Genomic DNA, 21,878 nt, shown 5'->3' with positions numbered 1-21,878 from the left:
AAGGCCTCGATAGAGAATATCACCCCAAGGACTCTTGATAGCATTCTTCTCAGCATACTCCTGGGTCACGAACTTGTACTTGAACCATTGTTTAGCCCAATAGCGTCGAATCCATTGGATTCGTGTCTTGCGCTGATTATAATCCTCTTCAGGATCTGTCTTGTAAAGTTCCGCAAGATCATCAGGCAGATCCTTTGATGTTCCCCCTCGACGCTGTCTGCCACCCTTCCTTACAGATTTCTCCGTAGCCATGAACTTCAAACTGAATGGTTTCAATATGTTCAAAGGCTTTCGCTTGCTAGTCAGACAGGAACTGGCTTCGGGAGATTCAATGTGTTGCTGTAAGAATTCTGCAAACGAATGCAGACTATGAGAACCTAGGGATTCTCCCACGGACATGTACCTGTGACAGCATTAGAGATGCGAGGGAAGGGGAAGAGGTCATATGCATTCTCAGAAGATTTTGAAGATAAATCAGTTTGAAGACATTGACCTCATGTTGCGAAGACATTCACTTATATGTTGAGAGTCGGTTCCAGATTTGTACAAATCCGTGAATAAGTACAAGTGAGGAATCTAACTAGATATGAAGCTTAAGTGAATATACTAGGCAGTATGAGATGCAGACAGAATAGATCTAACTTTGTATAGACAGAAACCAATTTTGGTAAATTGGATGAATCATTGAGGATCAAAAAGATGGTAAAAATAGAGTTATATTTACCACACGATGAACTGCTAGATGGGATGAAAGGAGACCGAGCAGTTCAATCCACCGTGCCCTAACTTGGCGACGGAGGACACCTACGGCGGCGGCGGAGAGGACGATGCCCACGGCCGGCGTGAGGACGGCGTCGGAGAAGTCGCAGCAGCTAAGCGCTTCGTCGCCGGCGTTGTCGAGAGCTAGCGGCGGCGCTAGGGTTTTGACGAGGTGGAGAGGTGGAAGAAGGCTTTCTTGACCGCAGGGGGCACGTATTTATAAGAAGGTGTGCGGCACAGCGCAATTACGCAGGTGCCCCTGCCTGTTCACATCTGAGGAACACGTGGCAAGCATGAAACATACTCAGAGTTGTCCCACGTTCCCACGCCCGCCAAGTTTGTCGGATGGTTGTTCCGGCTTCTCCGGATTTCAATCAATAAGGATGAATCATTTAACAGACTTAATGTTTGTCTCTGTGTCTTCTGCTGTCAAGGATGCAGAGAAGACATTCGACAGTTTCAATAGAATGCATATGATTTGGACAGATAGAGTTTGAGATAGTAAGCATAGAGAGATTAGGGTCCGATCACATTCACTTAGTTCAAAAGATTCAACAATGAAGACATAGCTATAAGTGAATGATGTAGAGGACAGAATACTAGTATATATATATATATATATATATATATATATATATATATATATATATATATATATATATATATATGAAAAAGCAATCAAATCAACATAGTGAAGTGAATCATGAAGATTAGTTGAAATTTTGAAGTCAAATCAAATGCGAAGATATTCAACAATAACGCCATGAGTGAAACACTTCAAACCAAGAAATTTGGTGGTGGCGTTATCCACCGTATAGGAAGTATTAGACCCAGACACGGCGCACAACTATCGTGGCGCTCCGAAGTCAAATTCCATGTTAATGTATTCACACTCAGAATGTAAGTCTTCATTGATTGAAGATATACTTTACTTCGTGTGTTGCACATCTAAGTCATCAACATGCATAAGTGTTAGGATGTGTGCCTAATCACAGGACATTTGAGGATTCCAAGATATTTAGCTCACATCGTAACTTGCAAAACCTTTTCTCATCCAGGGGCTTTGTGAAGATATCTGCCAGTTGCTCTTCAGTGTTGACGTGAATGATGTCAATATCTTTCTTCATGACATGATCTCTGAGAAAGTGATGACGAATTTCAATGTGCTTTGTCTTCGAGTGCTGAACTGGATTATTGGCAATCTTGATGGCGCTTTCGTTGTCGCAGAAGAGAGGTACTTGTTTCAGATTGACGCCATAGTTGTTGAGAGTTTGCTTCATCCATAGAAGTTGAGCACAACAAGATCCAGCAGCAATGTATTCAGATTCAGCAGTTGAGAGTGATACACAGTTTTGCTTCTTTGAAGACCAACAGACAAGTGATTGTCCCAGAAGGTGACATGTTCCTGATGTAGACTTGCGATCCACCTTGTCACCAGCATGATCAGCATCCGAGAATCCAACCAGATCAAATTTTGAGCCCTTTGGATACCATAATCCGAGTGTTGGGGTGTAAGCCAAATATCAAAGAATTCGCTTCTCAGCTAAGTGATGCGATTCCTTTGGTGCCGCTTGGAATCGAGCACACATGCAAATACTAAGCATAATATCTGGCCTAGATGCACATAGGTAAAGTAAAGAACCAATCATGGAGCGGTATACCTTTTGATTGAACTCTTTACCATTGTCGTCGGGACCAAGATGATGTTTGGCTGGCATTGGCGTCGTGTAACCTTTGCAATCTTGCATTCCAAATTTCTTCAGACAGTCTTTGAGATATTTTTCTTGAGATATGAAGATGCCATTCCTTTGCTGACGAATTTGAAGACCAAGGAAGGACTTCAGCTCACCCATCATGGACATCTGATATTGCTCTGGTGTCGTGACGATAATCTGTTCAAGCACAACTTCCAGTATGCAAAGGCATCGGCAAAGGAGAACAAGAAGTCATGGGGATTAGACTTCAACCCTGGTCCCTCTGCTCCCCGTGATGATGGCACACGTGAAGCGGAAGAAAATAGAATTGGCCCCTTTTCAAACCTTGATGGCCTCATCTCTTACATCTTGGTGCAAGGTGCCAAAGTCGATCATTCTGATAATGATGCTGATTCTGATGAAGCCCCAGCTCCTCCTCCAAGGCCGCAGAAGCCAAAGAAAATTAAGGCTTCAACATCAGCTGCACCTCCAAAAGCTTCTCGTGTGAAGCCACTGGCCACTGCACCTCCTGAAGACAGTGTGCAGTCTGAAGATCTTTCACGCATCTCCAAGAAGACGGAGAAGAAAAAGAAAATCATCAAGAGTACTGATCAGACATTGACTCCTGTTGCTATTCTGCGTGAAGAGCACATTGATCTGTCCAGCGATGACGATCTTGCAGATGATGCTCTTGAGCAACTGATCAAGAGCAAGGAAGAAGCGGAGATCTTTAATAATTTGCCTCTCTTTGATGTGGCAGTCATCCATAACTTCATTGATGAATGGTTTGACACACCAAATCTCAGCTTTGATGATCTGCAACTTCCAATTGGCCTCAGCGTCGCCTTCAATGGCGCGATTGCTTCTGAGCTAGCTATTGCTCAGCGCATCGTCGAACTGAAGCACAAGATTGACTATGAAAAGGCTCAGTTCAAGAAGCATGTGGCCACGCTCAACGTGCAAGATGTCAAGAACTTCAAGATCATGCTGCACGAGCTCAAAGAAGCCTTTCACAAGAAGCGTGAAGAAGCTCGAGGCTCTAGAGAGCGCATGAAGAGTCTGGCTGACAAGTGTGTGCTTGCCTACAATGAGGCTGAGAAGCGCAAGGCTCTTGGTCGTCCTGGCATTGACCCCAAGATGGCTGCAAAGAAGAAGAAGCAATCGACTGTCCAATCTGCACCGTCAAGGCAAGATGAACCTCGCATAGTCTTCCCTAGCAGCATGACTGGCTCGAAGCCAAAAGTCACGTCAACCGCTTCAGAACAGAAGAAGACAAGGGCTACAGAGGCTGAAGCCAGGAAAATCAAAACCTCTGAAGCCTCTGATGCTGCTCCCTCCAAGAAGAAGCGCAAGACCAAGAAAAATCGGGCTGCTCCCACAGATCCCCTTGTTGTTGAACCCATCTCAGTCGTTCGTCCTGCATCTGCAACCCAAGAACTACGAATGACTGTTCATGAGCCTGCTTCCACAGAGGCTCCTGAAGCTGAAGAGATTCCAACAGTTGATCCCATCACTGCTGAAGACATTGGTCACCATGACAATGTTGAAGATGATGAAGTTCTTCCTCAAATTGAATACAATGTGGTATCATCGCCTGTTCTTACGAACAGCGAAATCATCAGCATTGGTCGTCCTCTGACGCCAATTGCTCAGGATGCTTCATGGGCTGATCGCCCGCAACAACAGTTACGTTTGTTCCTGAGGACATGGGAGAAGTCTTGCTATAAGTAGTCATGTGAATTTGGTATTCGTTTGATATTTTGATGAGATGTATGTTGTCTCTCCTCTAGTGGTGTTATGTGAATGTCAACTACATGACACTTCACCATTGTTTGGGCCTAAAGGAAGGCATTGGGAAGTAATAAGTAGATGATGGGTTGCTAGAGTGATAGAAGCTTAAACCCTAGTTTATGTGTTGCTTTGTAAGGGGTTGATTTGGATCCATATGTTTCATGCTATGGTTAGGTTTACCTTAATACTTATTTTGTAGTTGTGGATGCTTGCAATAGGGGTTAATCATAAGTGGGATGCTTGTCCAAGAAAGGGTAGTACCCAAGCACCGGTCCACCCACATATCAAATTATGAAAGTAACGAACGCAAATCATATGAGCGTGATGAAAACTAGCTTGACGATAATTCCCATGTGTCCTCGGGAGCGCTTTTCTCCATATAAGAATTTGTCGAGGCTTGTCCTTTGCTATAAAAAGGATTGGGCCATCTTGCTGCACCTTATTTACTTTCATTACTTGTTACCCGTTACGAATTACCTTATCACAAAACTATCTGTTATCGATAATTTCAGTGCTTGCAGAGAATACCTTACTTAAAATCGCTTGTCATTTCCTTCTGCTCCTCGTTGGGTTCGACACTCTTACTTATCGAAAGGACTACGATAGATCCCCAACACTTGTGGGTCATCAATCGCCTAGGGAGATTCCTTCCTTTATTCTCTTTCTTTTTTCCTTATTTAATTCAGCACCCAGGCGGCCGTCGGTCGTCTACTGGTAGATTTTTATTGTTTGCTGAAGTTTACTTAGGACAAAGTACTGACGTGATTAAGTACTAGTTTTGCATCGGAGCTCCATGGAGATAAGCCGCCGCCTGGGTCACCAGTACGAGGTCCCAGGGAAAATTCCATGGCCGATCTCTACTATGACTCACCTAAAAGTGAATCCCCTCCACGTGAGGAGAAGAGCTAAGTACTACCCCCCGTTAGTTATGAGGAAAACGCCAAACATAGACTAGTACATCTAGTACTTGTTGCTACAGTTTTTGCATGAAGTTTTAAAGTTGTCTGATTGGAATTAGTGCCTGTGCAACTCTCCATATTAGATTGATTTTCATGGATTCTTCATGTGGGTTGCTGCAAGTGCTTGCACTGTAGATTTTTTCTTCCTCGGACTGCTATGTTTGACACGCACAGGCAATCAGCTTACCACTACCTTGCATAAAGCTGGCGTGTCGCATCTATTGATGTGAAACCAATGGATACTCAGTATCGTTCGTCTAGTCTTGTTTGTTGCAAGCTGACCCACTCCATGCACACAATCCGGAAACTCCGCAGCTCGACCGCAGTAGTCAGCCTCGTGGTCGCAACCCATCAGTACGACCTATGTTCGTGTCTGCTGCTTGGCAATACCTTGGATCTGGATACAACGGATCCGGACTCAATCTGACCGATGAGTGATCCAACCAAAGAGATACTGCGGAAGCAGTACCCTAACAGGAACTTGGCTCCATGGAAGCACACCAACAGGGAGATTTAATTATTTTTCCCTTTTTAATTCAGGTCTTCGTCGGCCGCTGGCAGTTCGTAATAATCCTTTCGAAAAATGCATAGACCTAAAGTATTTCTAACCTAATTGAATACTTGTTTTGCAAGCACGGTCCTTGTGATCTAATCTACAAACACTACTTCACGTATTGATGATTGCTAGCAGTCCAACTAGCATTACCTCGGGCAACGATCAAAGTTCGACCGATGTTTCTTTATTTGTTATGGTCCTCCACGATCATCGCCGTCCAGGTTTATCTTTCTTAGCTATTTGTTTAGCACGTAAATTATTATACAGAGAATGTTTTCTATTCCTTTGTGCTGCATTATTTTTGCAGAGAAAATTTTCCGACCCTCGTACTTGGCATCGGTCGGACCAATCTCAGCGTAGTCACTGGGACATTTGATCTTTCTTTTATCCATTATTTAATTAAGTTTGGAGGCCGTCTACACTTTCACTAATGGTTTCACTTTCATGTGCTTCCCTGATGCAATTAGCACTACCAGTTGCTTCGCATCCATCGAGATTGGATTGATGCAACAAGCAGCTTACGTGGTACCTTCCACATGAAGTTGCATGAGTACTTCGGGGGCGTCTCTTTCGCAACAATTGCTACATGCGGATTAGGTCGACAGCCACCGCACCGACCGACACCTCCGCACAATGAGTTCGGATCATACCAAGCCAATGGCGTCGCCCCGCGCATGCCGACCTGCATCGACGGGTCCGTGCTGCCACTCCGTCTAACCAAGCCCGACGCATAGGCCAAACTTACCTCATGATTCGCTTCACATATATTAATTATGCAATTTTTTCTTTCAATTATTATTGTTTTTTGCTTGCACTATTTTATGTGTGCAGGTAATCGTTTTTGACTGCGTTACGCGGTCACTTCGGCATCACCAGCCGACCTGCATGAGACTTCGGTATCCGCCGATCACAGCTTCGCCATGTTAACTAGACCGAGAACTTCATCTCGCCACATCAGCCTCGTAGCGCCGTCGCTTCATCAAACTAACGTCCACTGCTATGTCTTGAGCTTGCGTTGGTTTTCCTTGAAGAGGAAAGGGTGATGCAGCAATAGTAGCGTAAGTATTTCCCTCAGTTTTTGAGAACCAAGGTATCAATCCAGTAGGAGGCTCCTCAAAAGTCCCACGCACCTACACAAACAAACAAAGAACTCGCAACCAATGCAATAAATGGGTTGTCAATCCCCTCACGAACACTTGCGAAAGTGAGATCTAATAAAGATAGTATGATAAGATAAATATATTTTTGGTATTTTATAATATAGATGCAAAAAGTAAAGATGCAAATAAAAGTAGATTGGAAGCAAATATGATAAGAGATAGACCCGGGGGGCATAGGTTTCACTAGTGGCTTCTCTCAAGATAGCATAAGTATTACGGTGGGTGAACAAATTACTGCCGAGCAATTGATAGAAAAGCGAATAATTATGAGATTATCTAGGCATGATCATGTATATAGGCATCACGTCCGCAACAAGTAGACCGACTCCTGCCTGCATCTACTACTATTACTCCACACATCGACCGACTCCTGCCTGCATCTAGAGTATTAAGTTCATAAGAACAGAGTAATGCCTTAAGCAAGATGACATGATGTAGAGGGATAAACTCAAGCAATATGATATAAACCCCATCTTGTTATCCTTGATGGCAACAATACAATACGTGCCTTGCAACCCTTTCTATCACTGGGTAAGGACACCGCAAGATTGAACCCAAAGCTAAGCACTTCTCCCATGGCAAGAAAGATCAATCTAGTAGGCCAAACCAAACTGATAATTCGAAGAGACTTGCAAAGATAATTCAATCATACATAGAAGAATTCAGAGAAGATTTAAATATTATTCATAGATAAACTTGATCATAAACCCACAATTCATCGAATCTCGACAAACACACCGCAAAAAGAGCTTACATCGAATAGATCTCCACAAGAGAGAGGGAGAACATTGTATTGAGATCCAAAAAGAGAGAAGAAGCCATCTAGCTAATAACTGTGGACCCGTAGGTCTGTGGTAAACTACTCACAACTCATCGGAGGGGCAAGGATGTTGATGTAGAAGCCCTCCATGGTCGATCCCCCCTCCGGTAGAGCACCGACGAAGGCTCCAAGATGAGATCTCGCGGATACAGAAGGTTACGGCGGTGGAAATTGTGTTTTGTTGGCTCCCTGGATGCTTTCGGGGTACGTAGGCTTATATAGCAGGAAGAAGTACGTCAGTGGACGCCCGAGGGGCCCACGAGACAGGGGGCGCGCCCTATAGGGGGGCGCCCTCCTATCTCGTGGAGGCATCGGCTGCTTCTTGACTTGCACTCCAAGTCCTCTGGATCACGTTCGTTCCAAAAATCACGCTCCCGAAGGTTTCATTCCGTTTGGACTCCGTTTGATATTCCTTTTCTTCGAAATACTGAAATAGGCAAAAAACAGCAATACGGGTTGGGCCTCCGGTTAGTAGGTTAGTCCCAAAATGATATAAATGTGTAAAATAAAGCGCATAAACATCCAAAAGGGGTAATATAATAGCATGGAACAATCAAAAATTATAGATACGTTGGAGACATATCAAGCATCCCCAAGCTTAATTCCTTCTCGTCCTCGAGTAGGTAAATGATAAAAAGAGAATTTTTGATGTGGAATGCTACCTAGCATAATTCTTAATGTAATTTTCTTTATTGTGGCATGAATGTTCAGATCCAAATGATTCAAAATAAAAGTTCATATTGATAAAAGAAATAGTAACACTTCAAGCATACTAATCAAAGTAATCATGTCTTCTCGAAATAACATGGCAAAGGAAAGTCCATCCCTACAAAATCATATAGTTAGGCTATGCTTCATTTTCGTCACATAAATATGTTCCCAACTTCTATACCCCCGATGACAAGCCAAGCAATTGTTTCATACTTAAATAATCTCAAACTTTTTCAACCTTCACGCAATACATGAGCGTGAGCCATGGATATATCACTATGGGTGGAATAGAATATGATGATGGGGATTGTGTGGAGAAGACAAAAAAGGATAAAGTCTCACATTGATGAGGATAATCAACGGGCTATGGATATGCCCATCAATTGATGTCAACATGAGGAGTAGGGATTGCCATACAACGGATGCACTAGAGCTATAAATGAATGCTCAACAAAAGAAAACTAGTGGGTATGCATCCAACTTGCTTGCTGACGAAGACCTAGGGCATTTGAGGAAGCCCATCGTAGGAATATACAAGCCAAGTTCTATAATGAAAAATTCCCACTAGTATGAAAAAGACAACTTATGAGACTCACTATATGAAAAACATGGTGCTACTTTGAAGCACAATATATGAGACTCACTACATGAAGAACAAGGTGCTACTTTGAAGCACAAGTGTGGAAAAAGAGATAGTAACATTGCCCTTTTTATTTTATTTTTTTATTTTTCTTTTTCTTCTTTTTTTCTTTCTTTTTTTTTGTTTTTCTTTTGGGCCTTTTTTTTCTTTTGGCCTTTCTTATTCTTTTTTTTCTTTTTTTTCTTTGGGCAATGCTCTAATAATGATGATCATCACACTTCTATTGATTACAACATATGAATTACAACTCGAAACTAGAACAAGATATGACTCTATATGAATGCCTCTGGCGGTGTACCGGGATGGTGCAATGAATCAAGAGGGACATGTATGAAAAATAATGCATGGTGGCTTTGCCACAAATACGATGTCAACTACATGATCATGCAATGGCAATATGACAAAAGTAAAGTATGTCATGATGATGATAAACGGAACGGTGGAAAGTTGCATGATATATCTCGGAATGGCTATGGAAATGCCATAATAGGTAGGTATGGTGGCTGTTTTGAGGAAGATATAAGGAGGTTTATGTGTGATAGAGCGTATCGTATCACGGGTTTGGATGCACCGGCGAAGTTTGCACCAACTCTCAAGGTGAGAAAGGGCAATGCACGATACCGAAGAGGCTAGCAATGGCGGAAAGGTAAAAGTGCGTATTATCCATGGACTCAACATTAGTCAAAAGAACTCATATACTTATTGCAAAAATTTAGAAGTCATCAAAAATCAAGTACTACGCGCATGCTCCTAGGAGGATAGATTGGTAGGAAAAGACCATTGCTCATCCCCGACCGCCACTCATAAGGATGCACAAGCCAGGTACACTTCATGTTTCAAATTTGTTACACAACTTTAACCACACGTGCATGCTACGGGACTTGCTAACTTCGACACAAGCATTCTTTAAATTCATAATCACCCAACTAGCATGACTTTAATATCACTACCTCCATATCTCAAAACAATTATCAAGTATCAAATTGATCATAGCATCCAATTCACTTCCTATGATAGTTTTTATTATACCCAACTTGGATGCCTACCATTCTAGGACCAATTTTATAACCATAGAAAATACCATGCTGTTCTAAAAGACTCTCAAAATAATATAAGTGAAGCATGAGAGACTAGCAATTTCTTCAAAATTAAGTCACCACCGTGCTCTAAAAGATATAAGTGAAGCACTAGAGCAAAAACTATCAAGCTCAAAAGATATAAGTGAAGCACATAGAGTATTCTAGCAAATTCTAATCAAGTAGGCTTCTCCAAAAAGGTGTGTACAGCAAGGATGATTGTGGTAAACTAAAAAGCAAAGACTAATATAATACACGACGCTCCATGCAAAACACATATCATGTGGCGAATAAAAATATAGCTCCAAGTAAAGTTACCAATGAACGAAGACGAAAGAGGGGATGCCTTCCCGGGGCATCCCCAAGCTTAGGATTTTGGTTATCCTTGAATATCTTGGGGTGCCTTGGGCATCCCCAAGCTTAGTCTCTTGCCACTCCTTATTCCATAGTCCATAAAAGCTTTACCCAAAACTTGAAAACTTCACAACACAAAATTCAACAGGAAATCTTATAAGCTCTGTTAGTGAAACAAAACAAAACCACCACATAAGGTATTGTAATGAAATCATTATTTATTTGTTTTGGTGTTAAACCTACTGTAATCCAGCTTCTCTATGGTTTATAAACTAATTTACTAGCCATAGATGCATCCAAATAAGCAAACAACACATGAAAAACAAAATCTGTCAAAAACAGAACAATTTGTAGCAATCTGTAACTAACGCAAACTTATGGAACTCTAAAATTACTACCAAAATAGGAAGTCCTGGAAAAAAATTTTATTGATCATCATAAAAAAGAATCAACGCAAAATCACATTTTTGTGATTTAACAAACTAAATTCGTGCGCGCAAAGTTTTTGTTTTTCAGCAGAATCAAATCAACTATCATCATAGGTTATCCTATAGGTTCTACTTGGCACAAACATTAATTAAAATATAAAAACACATCTAAACAGAGGGTAGATTCAATATTTATTACTAAACATGAGCAAAAACAAAAAATATAGAGAAAATTGGGTTGCCTCCCAACTAGCGCTATCGTTTAACGCCCCTAGCTAGGCATAAAAGTTAAGATATCTAACGAGTGCCATCTTTGGCAATAAATTCATAAGTAGCCTGCATGATAGATTCATAAGGTAATTTGACTTTCTTTCTTGGAAAGTGCTCCATGCCTTTATTTACGGAAATTTGGAATCTAATATTCCCTTCCTTCATATCAATAATCGCGCCAATCGTTCTAAGGAAAGGTCTACCAAGAATAATAGGGCAAGAAAGATTGCAATCTATATCAAGAACGATAAAATCTACGGGCACCAAATTTCTATTTGCAACAATGAGAACATCATTGATCCTTCCCATTGGCTTTTTAATGGTGGAATCTGCAAGGTGCAAACTTAAAGAGCAATCAGCAAGATCATGGAAACCTAGAATATCACATAAAGTTTTTGGAATCATGCAAACACTAGCACCCAAATCACACAAAGCAAAACACTCATGATATTTAATTCTAATTTTTATAGTAGGTTCCCACTCATCATTAAGTTTTCTAGGTATGGAAACTTCCAAATTAAGTTTTCATCATAAGATTGCATCAAGGCATCAACAATGCGTTTGGTAAAATCTTTATTTTGACTATAAGCATGAGGAGAATTAACAACGGATTGCAACAAGGAAATACAACCTTCTAAAGAACAATTATCATAATCAAATTTCCTTGAAATCCGAGATAGTGGGTTCGATACTATTTAAAGTTGTGACCTCTCCAATCCACTTTTACCAAATTTAGCATCAAGATCTAAGAACTCCGAATTCTTGGGACGCCTTCTAGGTAAAGTTGACTCATCATCAGTCCCATAATTATCAAGATTCATATTGCAAAACATAGATCTAATAGGAGATGCATCAATAACTTTAAGATCCTCATCATTATTTTCATGGAAACTAGAAGAACACGCTTTTATAAAGCTATCTTTCTTAGCACGTAATCTAGCGGTTCTTTCCTTGCACTTGTCAATGGAAGTTCTCATTGCTTTGAGAGACTCATTGATATCATGCTTAGGAGGAGAAGATCTAAGTTTAAGAGAATCAACATCAAGCGAAAGTCTATCAACGTTCCTAGCCAAATCATCAACTTTGAGCAATTTTTCTTCAAGCAAAGCATTAAAATTCTTTTGAGAAATCATAAATTATTTCACACTATTTTCAAAATCAGAGGGCATCTTATTAAAATTACCATAAGAATTGTTGTAGGAATTTCCATAATTATTCGAGGAATTACTAGGGAACGGTCTAGCATTAAAGTTTCCTCTATAAGCATTGTTTCCAAAACTATTCCTACCAACAAAATTCACATCCATAGATTCATTATTACTCTCAATCAGAGTACACAAAGGCATATCATTGGGATCAAGAGGAGTATTTTTAGTAGCAAATAATTTCATAAGTTCAACCATCTTTCCACTCAAAACATTAATTTCTTCTATAGCATGCACTTTTTTACTAGAAGATCTTTCGGTGTGCCATTTAGATTAATTAGCCATAATATTATCAAGAAGTTTTGTAGCATCTCCTAACGTGATTTCCATAAACGTGCCTCCCGCGGCCGAATCTAAGAGATTTCTAGAAGCAAAGTTCGAACCGGCATAAAAAATTTGTATGATCATTCATAAATTCAAACCATGAGTAGGGCAATTGTGAAGCATCAATTTCATTCTTTCCCAAGATTGGGCAACATGCTCATGATCAAGTTGTTTAAAATTCATAATATCGTTCCTAAGAGTGATAATCTTAGTGGGAGGAAAATACTTAGAGATAAAAGCATCTTTGCACTTGTTCCAAGAATCAATACTATTTTTAGGCAAAGACGAAAACCAAACTTTAGCACGATCTCTAAGTGAAAACGGAAATAACTTCAATCTGACAATATTGTTATCTGTATCTTTCTTCTTTTGCATATCACACAAATCAACAAAGTTGTTTAGATGAGTAGCGGCATCTTCACTAGGAAGGCCGACGAATTGATCTTTCATAACAAGATTCAGCAAAGCAGTATTGATTTCACAAGACTCAACATCATTAAGAGGAGAAATCGGAGTACTAAGGAAATCATTATTATTGGTATTCGAGAAATCACACAATTTGGTATTATCTTGCGCCATGGCAACAAATAATCCAACACACAAGCAAGCAGAAAAAGGCAAGCGAAAGAGAGAGGAGGAGATTGGGAAAGACAGGGCGAATAAAACGGCAAGGGTGAAGTGGGGGAGAGGAAAACGAGAGGCAAGTGACAAATAATGTAAATGCGAGGGAGATGGGTTTGTGATGGGTACTTGGTATGTCTTGACTTGAGCGAAGACTTCCACGACAACGGCGCCAGAAATCCTTCTTGCTACGTCTTGAGCTTGCGTTGGTTTTCCTTGAAGAGGAAAGCGTGATGCAGCAATAGTAGCGTAAGTATTTCCCTCAATTTTTGAGAACCAAGGTATCAATCCAGTAGGAGGATCCTCAAAAGTCCCACGCACCTACACAAACAAACAAAGAACTCGCAACCAACGCAATAAAGGGGTTGTCAATCCCTTCACGGCCACTTGCGAAAGTGAGATCTAATAAAGATAGTATGATAAGATAAATATATTTTTGGTATTTTATAATATAGATGCAAAAAGTAAAGATGCAAATAAAAGTAGATTGGAAGCAAATATGATAAGAGATAGACCCCGGGGCCATAGGTTTCACTAGTGGCTTCTCTCAAGATAGCATAAGTATTACGGTGGGTGAACAAATTACTGTCGAGCAATTGATAGAAAAGCGAATAATTATGAGATTATCTAGGCATGATCATGTATATAGGCATCACGTCCGCAACAAGTAGACCGACTCCTGCCTGCATCTACTACTATTACTCCACACATCGACCGACTCCTGCCTGCATCTAGAGTATTAAGTTCATAAGAACAGAGTAACGCCTTAAGCAAGATGACATGATGTAGAGGGATAAACTCAAGCAATATGATATAAACCCCATCTTGTTATCCTCGATGGCAACAATACAATACGTGCCTTGCAACCCTTTCTATCACTGGGTAAGGACACCGCAAGATTGAACCCAAAGCTAAGCACTTCTCCCATGGCAAGAAAGATCAATCTAGTAGGCCAAACCAAACTGATAATTCGAAGAGACTTGCAAAGATAACTCAATCATACATAAAAGAATTCAGAGAAGATTCAAATATTATTCATAGATAAACTTGATCATAAACCCACAATTCATCGGATCTCAACAAACACGCCGCAAAAAGAGCTTACATCGAATAGATCTCCACAAGAGAGGGGGAGAACATTGTATTGAGATCCAAAAAGAGAGAAGAAGCCATCTAGCTAATAACTATGGACCCGTAGGTCTGTGGTAAAATACTCACAACTCATCGGAGGGGCAAGGATGTTGATGTAGAAGCCCTCCATGGTCGATTCCCCCTCCGGAAGAGTGCCGACGAAGGCTCCAAGATGAGATCTTGCGGATACAGAAGGTTACGGCGGTGGAAATTGTGTTTTGTTGGCTCCCTGGATGTTTTCGGGGTACGTAGGCTTATATAGGAGGAAGAAGTACGTCGGTGGACGCCCGAGGGGCCCGTGAGACAGGGGGCGAGCCCTATAGGGGGGGGCTCCTATCTCTTGGAGGCCTCAGCTGCTTCTTGACTTGTACTCCAAGTCCTCTGGATCACGTTCGTTCGAAAAATCATGATCCCGAAGGTTTCATTCCGTTTGGACTCTGTTTGATATTCCTTTTCTTGGAAATACTGAAATAGGCAAAAAAAACAGCAATAGGGGCTGGGCCTCCGGTTAGTAGGTTAGTCCCAAAAATGATATAAATGTGTAAAATAAAGCCCATAAACATCCAAAATGGGTAATATAATAGCATGGAACAATCAAAAGTTATAGATACGTTGGAGACGTATCATCCACCATGTTGAACAGGTCGATTGGCGTGGGGGCTTCATTGTCACCTTGCCAACCAACTCCGCCAGCTTGGCTAGACTGGGGGCTTCGCCTTACCACATCGACCGAGCCGTGTCACTACTCCGTAGTGCCGAACTCCTTGCTGGGACACCTCGGTCTTGGGGGCTGGGACCTCGGCCATGCCGAGGACTATGAACCTTGTCGGATCTGTCACAGATCAATGGGTGTCTTCGTCCCGCCACAAGACCGAATCGCGTCATCAACACCGAGCACATTAACCAGCTAAGTCGCTTTCATGCTCAAAAACTTTCAGTTTTAAATTTTGTTTGGTTCGACCAAGCATTATAATTTGTTGGAAAAAAGTTGTTTGTGAAAAACTTCCTTGTCAAAACTTTGTTTGTGACACACAAATTCAAATACCCCATTTACTTGGGGGCTTCCTGTATGAAGCCTTTCCTCTTGCATATGATTATACTTTTATGGCTTTGTTCCTTGTTCATGTATTACGCCACAATATGCACCATGTTGACTTAAGTGTTTCGCAAGCTGGGTTGCCTTGCTCCTGTGTTTACCCCTACGTTCCCGATTGTTCAGCTAGGGAGTAAAGGGAGCACCTCTGCGATTGTCATGATCGGGTCATCCGAGCTCGGACCTTAGACTAGGTGAAGTTGAAAGCTAGCGCTCTTATTGTTTTCAATCATGGTCGGCACACAACGGAACTCATGAGTACAAAAAATCTATTGCGCAAGTCTCATAGTAACAATGAGCAACCGAAGAAAGGTATCGGTGGGGGTACTATTTTCTTCGAAGATGCTTCTTACACTTCGTCAGTAATATAGCATCCGTTCCCTGAGCGCGCTTTGTCTGTTACAGCCTTATGGCCTAATTGCCTGGTTATCGGAAACACCATCGATATTCTCGACAGGTGGAGTACATAACACTTTTCGGCCCTTGACCGAAGAGGGAGAAGCCGACGGTCGGTTAAGACGCGTTTAAAGTTCGGGTGAACACAAATATGATATAAGTACTTCGGTACATACAATCATTATACATAAAATTCTTTTACCCAAGTCACTTGGGGGCTTTTAAATTTATATGAGCCATTTTATAATAAGTGCTCTTCTTCTTAGTCATTGCAAAGTCTTTTTTTATTTATCACTCCTTTTTTCGACACGAGCGTGTGGTCACTAGCCGGGGAGCCTAATTTCTCTCTCAAAGCCGCTAGAGTTTAGTTTGCCAAACTGGCCTAATGGGAAGTACTCCACCTTCGGGATAGGAGGTTGAAGCCGTAGGATGACCCGCTTGAAGTCTTCAGATAGGATGTGTGATGTTAAAGCATGACAGAAGCACATTTTTTTCTAAGACCAATTTTTGGATTGGCACCGAACACTTGATCTAGTTCGGACGTCAAGTTTTTACTGAAGTTTTTTGGTTTTCCAAGCCCATGGCACTTTTAAACTATTTGTGTGTTTCTAGCATTAGTCTTGTAGTGCAACGCCTGACACCTTTAGATATTCGGCAAAAACATTCTCGGACATTGCTATATATGCATCGGCTTCGAATTGTGTCTTTGATCAATAGTTGGGTTGCCCGGCTCCTGTGCTTGCCTCCTATGTTCCGCTTTGTTCGGCTAGGTGTGCAAAGGGAGAACAACTGCGATTGTGCTTCCAGCTCGCATGATTAAGCACCTCAGTGGAAAAAGCCAAAAACTAACTATCACAATAAGCATAAACTGGTCAGCGATCCGATGACTGTATTAAACTATAAGATCAATAGAGGTCACCCGTGTTAAATGACGGGTCATTGATAACATTGGCCGAAGTGTTTACGTCATGACCTCGATTGTCGTTGAATACTGAACAAGGGGCTAGTAGCTGGCCTCACAACTTTAAGCTCTATGACTAAGTGAAAGTTATAAAGCCCGCATATCTGATTGCCTCGTTTTTGCTAACACAACCGCCTCCGGCACCGAGACGTCGGCGAAGGGTTGTCTGGTTATTGCAGAAACACCTTGCATAGTATCTACAAAGGGGTAGAAGCTGACGATGGGCCACTTTCAATTGATAAATGGTCGTAATGGAGTTAAAATAAACATATATCATCGGTGTTTGTATTTAATATATGAGGGCTGCCTTCCGTAATCATCGTTATAAAGCCATAAATATGCATCAATTTGACTTAAGATTTTGGCCAAGCTGGGTTGCCTGGCTCCTGTGCTTACCCCTACATTCCCGATTGTTCGGCTAGGCGGTAAAGGGAGCACCTTTGTGATTGTTACTACCGGGTCATCCGAGTTAGTACCTCAGACTAGGTGAAGCCGAAAGCTAGCGATCTTAAAGGATATAATTGGTCGGCAACGACGAAAGTGAAAATTTAGGTTTGCTAAGGACCACATAGTTCGGGAACTTTCCCCAAACTAAATCCTCAATATCCGCATTGATTGGAGGTGAGGGTTGATGATCATGCTTAGCATGACAACCCAAAGAAAGGAACCGATAGCAGGACTATTTTCTTTGGAAGACATTTTTTGTGTTAAAACAATAATATAACATATCTCTCTACATACCTTTGTTTATAAAACCATATGGTTGGATTGCCTTGTTTGTCGTAAATCTTTTCCCTCATAAAGGCTTTATAAAGTAGGACAAACACTCCTCGGCTACTGGCCGAGGAGGTGGAAGCCGATGGTCGGTCAACAAAGTTTTGTACAATGCAGATCCGAGCATTAATGGTGTAAGTACTCGAATACAAAGAATCATTACGCATAATTTGTGATTTTACTTCGGATATCGATCCTTAATTCGGCCATCCGTGCCCGCATTAAGGCTCGGGGGCTACTGGGCTTCGGGCTTATCATTTACTAATACTAAAGGGGCACATCGATCCCCTAATCTGGTGTTGCCACCCGACCAGTGCCTCGGAGGCTACTGCATTGCCTATTCAATGCAGAAAATTCAAAGTGCTCAAAATTCGACATGACCGAACTATGGGCAAGCGCGTCTTCGGACAACAATAAGTACCATCTGGGACTTATCCAGCATCAAGCTAATATATCATGGCGACTTCTCACGACCCTCTCTCAAGGGCCCGTCCGCCGATCATTATTTCTAATACATTACACTTTGTTTCTATTCCTACTTATGTTGCCGAGCTAGGAGTTGATCCTCGGGCTGATTTTGCGAATTGACCTGAGTCTCAGGGGCTACTATGATCAGCAGTTTCATGTGTTCCTTCAGGTGCATCTCGGGTTTTAGACCGACACACACCTTGAGGGCTACTGGTTATACATATAGACATCAAATAAATTTACACGCATCAGAAGTAAAATCTGCAAACAATCAGCCCATCACCGAGGTGCTGAACCACCTCGAAAGCATTTCAGGATATAGCTCGGATGTAAGTGGCTGGCTCCATAGAGGGCATTTCTGACATTAAGCTCGGCTAAACTCCTTCGACTTTTTTGAGCCAAGGTGATCTATGACACCTCAGATATAGCCCGGCATTGGAGCTCAGATACTCTTCGGCATTGGAGCTTGGATACAGCCCTACGTTGGAGCTCGGATACAGTCCAGCATTGGTGCTCGGCTACAAAGGATACCTCAAATGCGGTCCGGTGTTGGGGCTCAGATGCAAGAGGACACCGCCGCACGGGAACAACCTCAAACCCGAGGTGTGGCGTAAAAATAATAAGGCATTGTTAAAGGCCGAAGACTTAAAGGGGCTCCTCAGATACCCGATGTTTAAACTCTTCGGATTCAATTTGGTGATCCTCAAGATTAAAGATGAGAAGATTTGTTGAACCAGTTTTCAAGACCGACGACCGAAGATGAAGAACAGTTCGGAAGAATCAAGGAGCATCCCCAACTTGAAGACCGGTTCAGGGGGCTACTGACGATGTCCTGGACTAGGGGTACCCACAACGTCGTCCCCCGACCAGCTGGATCGGGCCGAGGACCCCCATCGTGGCTCAATCATGGGCCAATTCGGACAGCCCCTGCCGCATACAAGGAAGACTCCACAAGACTTGGCGCCCAAGACGAGGACTCTCCTAAACCCTAGGCCTCTGGTGTGTTATATAAACCGAGGCCAGGCTAGTTAATGGACAATCTCATATTCATTACTACAATCTCGTGGTAGATACATGTACTATGTACTACCCCTCATATGAATACAATCAAAAGCAGCATGTAGGGTACTATCTCTTCGAGAGAGCCTGAAGCTGGGTAAAATTCCGTGTCCATGTAACCATTGCGCCAAGACGCTTAGCTTAGGACCCCTACTACGAGATCCGCCGGTTTTGACACTGACAAGGAGCATCTCCATCGGTCCACCGCGGAGAAAAGAAAGGCGATTGGCGAGGAGGTGGCTCGGCTTCTGGCTGCTGAGTTCATCCGCGAGATATACCACTCCGAGTGGCTCGCCAATGTCGTTATGGTCCCCAAGAAAGATAAATCACTTCGAATGTGTATTGACTTCAAGCACATCAATCGGGCCTTCCTGAAAGATCATTTTTCTCTGCCCCGCATAGACCACATAGTCGACTCAACTGCGGGATATGAGCGACTGTCCAATTTGGATGCTTATTTAGGGTACCATCAGATCCGACTGTATGGAGCCGACGAGATAAAGACAACTTTCATCACCCCGTTCAGGTGTTTTTGCTATGTTACTATGCCCTTTGGCCTCAAGAATGCTGGCGCCACGTTCATCCGCATGATTCAGAAGTGTCTGCTCACTCAAATCAGTCAGAATGTGGAAGCATACATGGATGACATAGTGGTTAAGTCACGCAAAGGTTCCGACCTGCTGACGACCTTGCTGAAACCTTTGCCAACTTAAGAAGATATGATATCAAGCTCAATCAATCAAAATGCACATTTGGAGTCCCCGGTGGAAAGTTGCTCGGTTTCCTTGTTTCCGAACGAGGGATCGATGCGAACCCAGAAAAGATTGGCACAATCCTCCGAATGAAGCGCCCCGTGTGTGTGCATGATGTTCAGAAGCTTACTAGTTGTTTGGCCGCGTTGAGTCGATTCATCTCACGCCTCGGTGAAAAGGCACTGCCTCTTTACCGACTAATGAAGAAGTCTGACAAGTTCGAGTGGAACGATGAAGCTGAAGCAGCGTTTGAAGAGCTCAAAGCCCCGCTTTCCACCCAGCCGGTGATTGCCGCTCCAGTTAGCAAGGAGCCCTTACTGCTTTACATCGCAACCATTGGACAGGTTATTAGCACAGTGCTCACGGTCGAGCGGGAAGAAGAAGGCAAAGCCTTCAAAGTTCAGCGCCCTGTGTATTACATTTCAGAAGTCTAGACCCCGTCCAAGAAGAGATACCCTCATTATCAGAAGCTTGTTTACGAGATTTACCTAACCACGAAGAAAGTTGCACACTACTTTTCTGACCACTCAGTTTCAGTCGTCAGCGACGCTCCATTGTCAGAAATTCTGAATAACAGAGATGCAACTGGTCAAGTGGCAAAATGGGCAATTGAACTCCTTCCTTTAGATATCAAGTTTGAGGCAAAGAAGGCCACCAAGTCTCAAGCAATTGCATATTTCCTCGCAGACTGGATAGAATAACAGCAGCTGACTCAGGTTCAGTTGGAACATTGGACCATGTTCTTTGATGGATCCAAGATGTTGAATGGCTCTGGTGCAGGAGTGGTTTTAGTATCCTCACGAGGAGACAAGCTCAGTTATGTCCTCCAGATTCACTTTGATTCTTCAAACAATGAAGCTGAATGTGAGGCACTATTGTATGGGTTGCGTATGGCCATTTCACTCAGCGTCAGGCGCTTGATGGTCCACGGCGACTCAGACTTAGTGGTCAATCAAGTAATGAAAGAATGGGGCATCAGGAGTCCAGCAATGATCGGTTATTGCAATGCAGTGAGAAAGCTAGAGAAGAAGTTAGAGGGGTTAGAGCTCCACCACATACCCCGAATCAAGAATCAAGCCGCTGATGATCTGGCGAAGATAGGTTCAACTCGGAAGCCTATCCCCAGCAATGTGTTCTTGGAGCATCTCCACACCCCGTCAGTGCAAGAAGATCCCTTCAAGGAAGAGCCCCGCAACCAATAATTTCAACCGACCCGACTGAGATTGAGGTTCTAGCTGTGGTCGACTTGATCATGCAATTCTTGGTGATCACGCCCGATTGGACGGTACCGTACATCGCATACATTCTCAGGCAGGAGCTCCCAGAGGATGAGGATGAGGCTCATCAGATAGTCCGTCGATTGAAACCTTTCACCGTGATAAAAGGGCAGCTTTACAGAGAAAGTGTCACAGGAGTGGCTCAACACTGCATCACCTTGGAAGAAGGTCGAATGATCTTAAACGATATCCACTTGGGGACCTGTGGTCACCATGCGTCCTCTCGGACCATCATGGCCAAAGCATACCGAGCGGGGTTCTATTGGCCTCGGGCAAATGAGATGGCAAAAGAAATAGTCGACAAGTGCGCAGGTTGCCAGTTCTACTCCAACATGTCCCACAAGCCTGCGTTTGCCTTGAAGACTATTCTACTCGTCTGGCCGTTTGTAGTCTGGGGGTTGGATATGGTTGGACCCTTCAAGACCGGCAGAAGTGGTTTCACTCATTTGCTCATAGCAGTCGACAAGTTCACTAAGTGGGTCGAAGCCAAGCCCATCAAAAACCTTGACTCAAGCACTGCCGTCAGTTTCATCAAGGAGTTGATATCAAACATGGAGTTCCTCACAGCATTATCAAAGATAACAGCTCCAATTTTGATT

The sequence above is a fragment of the Triticum dicoccoides genome, chromosome 1B (assembly GCF_002162155.2).
Source record: "Triticum dicoccoides isolate Atlit2015 ecotype Zavitan chromosome 1B, WEW_v2.0, whole genome shotgun sequence".
In the NCBI taxonomy this organism is placed as follows: domain Eukaryota; kingdom Viridiplantae; phylum Streptophyta; class Magnoliopsida; order Poales; family Poaceae; genus Triticum; species Triticum dicoccoides.
The sequence above is the reverse complement of the archived record's forward strand: the minus strand, read 5'-3'. Positions refer to the sequence as shown.